Source organism: Arachis duranensis, chromosome 2, assembly GCF_000817695.3.
Source record: "Arachis duranensis cultivar V14167 chromosome 2, aradu.V14167.gnm2.J7QH, whole genome shotgun sequence".
NCBI classification, from domain to species: Eukaryota; Viridiplantae; Streptophyta; class Magnoliopsida; order Fabales; family Fabaceae; genus Arachis; species Arachis duranensis.
In genome coordinates, this window is record NC_029773.3 from 34,869,758 (window position 1) to 34,877,100 (window position 7,343).

Here is a 7,343-nt window from a genome sequence, read left to right on the forward strand (position 1 = left end):
AATGTTCTTGGTGCTCCACCCTTAGTTGTCCCATGTTGGAACTCAATTCTCCTAGGGAGGTGTTGATTTGCTCCCAATAGTTTTGTGGAGGAAAGTGCATCCCTTGAGGCATCTCTGGGATTTCATGATGAGTGGGATCTCTTGTTTGCTCCATCCTCTTCTTAGTGATATCCATGAGGACTTGGTCCAATCTTTGATCAAAGTTGACCCTTTTTGAGTTTGAAAGGGACCTTGGGGATCACCTTTTTCATGGCCACAACTTCATATAAGTGGTCTTGATGCACCCTTGAGATGAATCTCTCCATCTCCCATGACTCGGAGGTGGAAGCTTTTGCCTTTCCTTTCCTCTTTCTAGAGGTTTCTCCGGCCTTAGGTGCCATAAATGGTTATGAAAAAACAAAAAGCAATGTTTTTACCACACCAAACTTAGAAGGTTTGCTCGTCCTCGAGCAAAAGAAGGAAGAAGAGAGTAGAAGAAGAAGAAATGAAGGAGATGGAGGTGGCTTTGTGGTTCGGCCAAGGGGGAGAAGTAGTGTTTAGGTTGTGTGAAAATGAAGGAGTGAAGATGGGTTTATATAGGAGTGGAGAGGGGGTGTATGGTTCGGCCATTATGGGTGGGTTTGGGAGGAAAATTGGTTTGGATTTGAATGGTGAGGTAGGTGGGGTTTTATGAAGGATGGATTTGAGTGGTGAAGAGAATGGTGGGATTTGATAGGTGAGGGGTTTTTGGAGAAGAGGTATTGAGGTGATTGGTGAATGGGTGAAGAAGAGAGAGAGTGGTGGGGTAGGTGGGGATCCTGTGGGGTCCACAGATCCTGAAATGTCAAGGAAAATTCATCCCTGCACCAAGTGGCGAGCAAAAATGCTCTTTATGCCAATTCTGGCGTTAAACGCGGGCTGGTGCCCATTTCTGGCGTTTAACGCCAACTTCTTGCCCCTTCCTGGCGCTTAACGCCAGTCTGGTGCCCTTTTCTGGCGTTAAACGCCCATTTGCTGCCCTTACTGGCGTTTAAACGCCAGCAAGTTTCTCCTCCAGGGTGTGCTGTTTTTCTTTCTGTTTTTCATTCTGTTTCTGCTTTTTCAATTAATTTTGTGACTTCCCATGATCATCAACCTATAGAGAACATAAAATAACAAAGGAAAATAGATAATATAACATTGGGTTGCCTCCCAACAAGCGCTTCTTTAATGTCAGTAGCTTGACAGTGGGCTCTCATAGAGCCTCACAGATACTCAGAGCAATGTTGGAACCTCCCAACACCAAACTTAGAGTTTGAATGTGGGGGTTCAACACCAAACTTAGAAGTTGATTGTAGCCTCCCAACACCAAACTTAGAGTTTGACTGTGGGGGCTCTGTTTGACTCTGTTTTGAGAGAAGCTCTTCATGCTTCCTCTCCATGGTTATAGAGGGATATCCTTGAGCCTTAAACACTAAGGATTCTTCATTCACTTGAATGATCAATTCTCCTCTGTCAACATCAATCACAGCCTTTGCTGTGGCTAGGAAGGGTCTGCCAAGGATGATGGATTCATCCATGCACTTCCCAGTCTCTAGGACTATGAAATCAGTAGGGATGTAATGGTCTTCAATCTTTACCAAAAAATCCTCTACAAGCCAATAAGCTTGCTTTCTTGAATTGTCTGCCATCTCTATTGAGATTCTTGCAGCTTGCACCTCAAAGATCCCTAGCTTCTCCATTACAGAGAGAGGCATGAGGTTTATGCTTGACCTTAGGTCACACAGAGCCTTCTTGAAGGTCATGGTGCCTACTGTACAAGGTATTGAGAACTTCCCAGGGTCCTATCTCTTTTGAGGTAATCTCTGCCTAGTCAAGTCATCCAGTTCTTTGGTGAGCAAAGGGGGTTCATCCTCCCAAGTCTCATTACCAAATAACTTGTCATGTAGCTTCATGATTGCTCCAAGGTACTTAGCAACTTGCTCTTCAGTGACATCTTCATCCTCTTCAGAGGAAGAATACTCATCAGAGCTCATGAATGGCAGAAGTAAATCCAATAGAATCTCTATGGTCTCAGTGTGAGCCTCAGATTCCCATGGTTCCTCATTAGGGAACTCATTGGAGGCCAGTGGACGTCCATTGAGGTCTTCCTCAGTGGCGCTCACTGCCTCTTCCTCCTCTCCAAATTCGGCCATGTTTATGGCCTTACACTCTGATGCCAAGGCATTTTGGCCAGTTTCACTAACCTTTTCTTTACTGTTTTTAAGGTAGTTTCATGCATTTCCTTAGGAAATAACCTAGTTTTGGGTAGATATTCACTTACACCTTGATTTAAACAAACATTGTGAATTTTGAATGATTTCATGAGAATTATGCATGAATTATATGATAAATTGGATGATGCATGATCCCATGATTAAATGCAAGACTTTGATGCACTTTGATTGACTTCAGGCCAAAAGAAGAAGAGAAGAGCCATGTTAGTGACTACGTTAGTTACACTAACGTGGGCACTAACGTGGAAGGAAGGAAGTAGCATTAACTTTGAAGAAAGGAAATGGAGCCAACGTTAGTGACACTTAACATTATCACTAACATTGGACCAAGCTCATAAGTGGCCACGTTAGTTGCCACGTTAACTTAGTTAACGTGGCCTCTAACGTTAAGAAGAAAAGGGACGCCAACGTTAGTGACATTCAACTTTATCACTAACGTTGGCTAAGTCACAAGGAGCCACGTTAACTCCCACCTTAACCTAGTTAACGTGGAAGCTAACGTGAAGAAACAAGGTTGTCGACAACGTTAGTGCACCAAACATTGTCACTAACGTTGTAAGCAACCCACAATCCCCAATGCGCCAACGTGGAAGCTAACGTGGATGAAAGAAGGTGATGGCCAACGTTAGTGATACTCAACATTGTCACTAACGTTGGAAGGAGACACACAAGCCACAATGAGCCACGTTAACTCCCACGTTAACTTAGTTAACGTGGTAGTTAACGTGGGCAAAAGTCCCACCTGGCAGCCTGACCATGCCTTCTTCAAACACGCATAACTTGAGCCACAAAGCTTCAAATGAGGTGATTCTAGTGGCATTAGAAAGTAGGATTCCAGAGCTTTCCAAGCATATATGGCACTACATGTTTGACACTAAATTTGAGGGAGAAAACCTGCCCCGAAAGTGCAGTGATGAACATGGTATCAACCTGTATTAAGGCCAACTGACCTCTTCACCTTCCAATAAGTGTAACTCGAGTTGTAGGGCTCCAAATGATGCGATTTCAAAAGTGTTAGAAAGTAGACATCCAGAGGTTTCCAACAATATATAATAGTATGGGGTGGACACTAAGTTTGAGCTTCAGAAACTGGCAATAATGAAGCCCTGGTCGCTAGCATTATTGGCACTCAACTTTTTCATTAACGCTAGCGACGATGCCAGCGACCATGTCCACCTCAAAGGAGCATACCTTGAGCTACAGAGGTCCAATTGAGGTGATTCCAGTTGCGTTAGAAAGCTGACATTCAGAGCTTTCCAACGATATATAATACTCTATAGTGGGCATGAAATTGAAGCACGAACCAGAGGAATCTTTTAAGCCCCAAAAATACCAACTGGTAGCAAGTGTGACGTTAGCCACACTAACTCTGGGTAGCAAGTGCAACGTTAGCCACAATAACTTTAGCTCTAACGCCACTCTTGTAGCATTAGTGTGGCTAACGGCAGCACTAACGCTGCACCTGGACCTCAAGTTGACTCACTTCTCTCTCAAGTCCACTTCAAAGCCCAAGCAAGCAAGCCCACAATTGTCAACCAATCAAGACCACAAGAAGCATCTAGAATAGGAATTTCATTTAATTGTAATTTGCTTTGTAATTTAGGAGAGCCTATATAAAGGCCTTAGTTTTTACTTTGAAAAAGGACTGGACGGGACTGATTCGGGAATTAGGGGATTGAAGAGGGGTCTTCGGACTCCCTCCCCTCACACACTTTTCCTTTTCTTTCCTTGTACTTTTTCTTTATGAATTTTGAAGTTTTATTTTCAGTTTTAATCTTCATATTTACTTTTCTGCACTTTCTTTCTTTTTCTATTTTGGTAGGGCAATGACCAACTAACTCTTTGCATTGGGTTAGAGAGCTCTATTGAACTAACTCTTTTCATTGGGTTAGAGAGCTCTATTGTGATTCAATGGATTAAGTGTAGTTCTTATTCTTCTTCTTCTATCTTTTCTCTTGATTTTGCTTGAAAGCTTTCGATCTTCATCCAATTGGGTAGTTATCTTGGAAAAGAAGCTATTCAAACTTGGATCTCTTTTGAACCTTGGAAGAGGAATGAAGAGATCAAGCTAGAAATGCTTTCTCATGCTGGACCAAATTGGGTTTGGATGGATATGTGACTATAATCCTCTCAACACCTGATTTGGGAAATGCATGTGGTATAATCAGTGACCACACTTCATCTCTTCTCATGAGCAATTGACCAAGGAATTGGCTATTGATCAAGATTTGAGAGATTGAATTGCAAGAAATTGTAATTCGATCAATTAAGATTGCCAAGGAGATCAATGAATGATTGAGGAAGAGATAAGAATGAACTTGATCCGGAGGATTGCAATATCTCTTGATCCCAATGTTGATTTTATTTTTAGTTCTTACATTTACTTTTCTTGCCATTTTACTTCTCTGCACTCTATTGCTTTCTTTACTTTTCTGCCATTTACATTTCCTTGTTACTTATCACTCCATTATGATTCGTCTAACTAGGATAATCAATTAACCATTGATTGCTTAATCCGTTAATCTCTGTGGGATTCGACCTCACTCTTTTGTGAGTTATTACTTGACGACAAATTCGGTACACTTGCCGAAGGAAATTTGTTGAGAGACAGTTTCCACCTGCATCAAGTTTATGGCGCCGTTGCCGAGGATTAACTGTGATTAACAAACTGACGGTTGATTGATTTACTAGATTAGACACTTTTCTTTTATTTTTGTCTTTCTTTTGTTTCTTTATTTTCTTTTGCTAACCAACTGTTTGTGATATTGCCTCACTGGGAATTTTCTCATCTGTGACAAGCGGAATTCCAAATCTCTTTTATCTTGGTGATTGTTGTTTGATACAGAGTAATTTGAAGAAAAATGGAGTATAGATCATCTTTTGGTCAATCAAGTTACTTGGGATACTTCTCACCACCACAAAAATAATTCATGCTATTATGATAATGGTGGTTGGGAATATCAAGAACATGAAACGAGGTGCTTCCCAGGGTCACAAAATGGTCCATATAATTCAACCTCAAGCTGTGCCTGGGAAGATCAAAACCAAAGAAATTTCACTTATTCACAGCCCATTCATCAAGAGCCATCATCCTTTAATTATTCAACCTCACCTCCTAGCTTTTCGCATCAAAACCCTTCACCACTTGGATATGCCTCAACACAAAATTCCTTCCCACATCCATATAATTCATCTAACCACTCACACAATCCATTGCATTACACACAAAATTCTGTTCACAGTCCACAAAACCCATATCATCACCCACAAGAGCCATACCACTCTCAGAATATACAACCACAAAATAACCAATTCCATTCACAAAATAGCCACCCTCAACCTCCAAATTCCAACCCAGTTGCACACCCTCCCCTCGAGGATAAGCTATCAAGGATAGAGAACCTATTGGCAATGCTCTTAGAAGAATCTAAGGACACAAGGACTTTCCAAGAAGAAGTAAAAACCATTATGCAGAACCGGTGGGTTGCCATTAAGAAGCTTGAGGCACAAGTTGGATATCTATCAAAGCAAATCACTACCCACAATTCTCTCAGTGATACCATGGCAAACCCAAGGGAGGAATCAAAAGAACAAGAAAAAGAGGAAACCATACCAAGTGAGATTCATATGAAGGAAGAGGAGGTTGTGAGAATATATAAGCCTAAGGCTCCATACCCACAGAGGTTACTAGTGGGGACAAAGGAACATGCAAACTCACTCCCAAAAGACTCAATGCAACATCATGTAGAAGAAAGGGAGGAAGTCAATCAAGGGAGCCCACACTCCAATGAAACAGAGAGTTGCATAAAGGGTGAGTTCATTGAACCACCAATTCAAGAAGCTCTTGATGAAGAGGATGCTCCGACCATCATACAACACCCAAGTACTGAAATTAAGGTGGTGAAAGCAATCAACATGAGCACTAAAAAGAGGATGGTGACCAAGAAAAGAAGGACAATATCCATGAAGGATTATAGGTGTTTCCATAGGATTCTCCCATGTAATTCACCTCTTCCATTGAAGGGTTCTCATGATCATAAGCTTCTTCTTTAGATGAAGCGTCCTTAGTACTGCCTGGTGCAGCTTGCATTCCAAACAGACTTTGAGAAATTATATTGACTTGTTGAGTCAATATTTTGTTCTGAGCCAATATGGCATTCAGAGTATCAATCTCAAGAACTCTTTTCTTCTGATTCGTCCCATTGTTCACAGGGTTCCTTTCAGAAGTGTACATGAATTGGTTATTTGCAACCATTTCAATCAGTTCTTGAGCTTCTGCAGGCATCTTCTTCAGATGAAGAGATCCTCCAGCAGAGCTATCCAATGACATCTTGGACAGTTCAGACAGACCATCATAGAAGATACCTATGATGCTCTATTCAGAAAGCATGTTAGAAGGACATTTTCTGATCAATTGTTTGTATCTTTTCCAAGCTTTATAGAGGGATTCACCTTCCTTCTGTCTGAAGGCTTGGACTTCCACTCTAAGCTTACTCAATTTTTGAGGTGGAAAGAACTTTGCCAAGAAGGCATTGACTAGATTTTCCCAAGAGTTCAGGCTTTCTTTAGGTTGTGAGTCCAACCATATCCTAGTTCTGTCTCTTACAGCAAAAGGGAATAGCGTAAGTCTGTAGACCTCAGGGTCAACCCCATTGGTCTTGACAGTGTCACAGATTTGCAAGAATTCAGCTAAAAACTGATGAGGATCTTCCAATGGAAGTCCATGAAACTTGCAATTCTGTTGCATAGAGAAACTAATTGAGGCTTAAGCTCAAAGTTGTTTGCTCCAATGGCAGGGATAGAGATGCTTCTCCCATAGAAGTCGGGAGTAGGTGCAGTAAAGTCACCCAGCACCTTCCTTGCATTGTTGGCATTGTTGTTGTTTTCGGCTGCCATGTCTTCTTCTCTGAAGAATTCTGCTAGGTCCTCTACAGAGAGTTGTGCGTTAGCTTCTCTTAGCTTTCGCTTCAAGGTCCTTTCAGGTTCAGGGTCAGCCTCAACAAGAATGCTTTTGTCTTTGCTCCTGCTCATATGAAAGAGAAGAGAACAAGAAAATATGGAATCCTCTATGTCACAGTTTAGAGATTCCTTGAGGTGTCAGAGGAATAT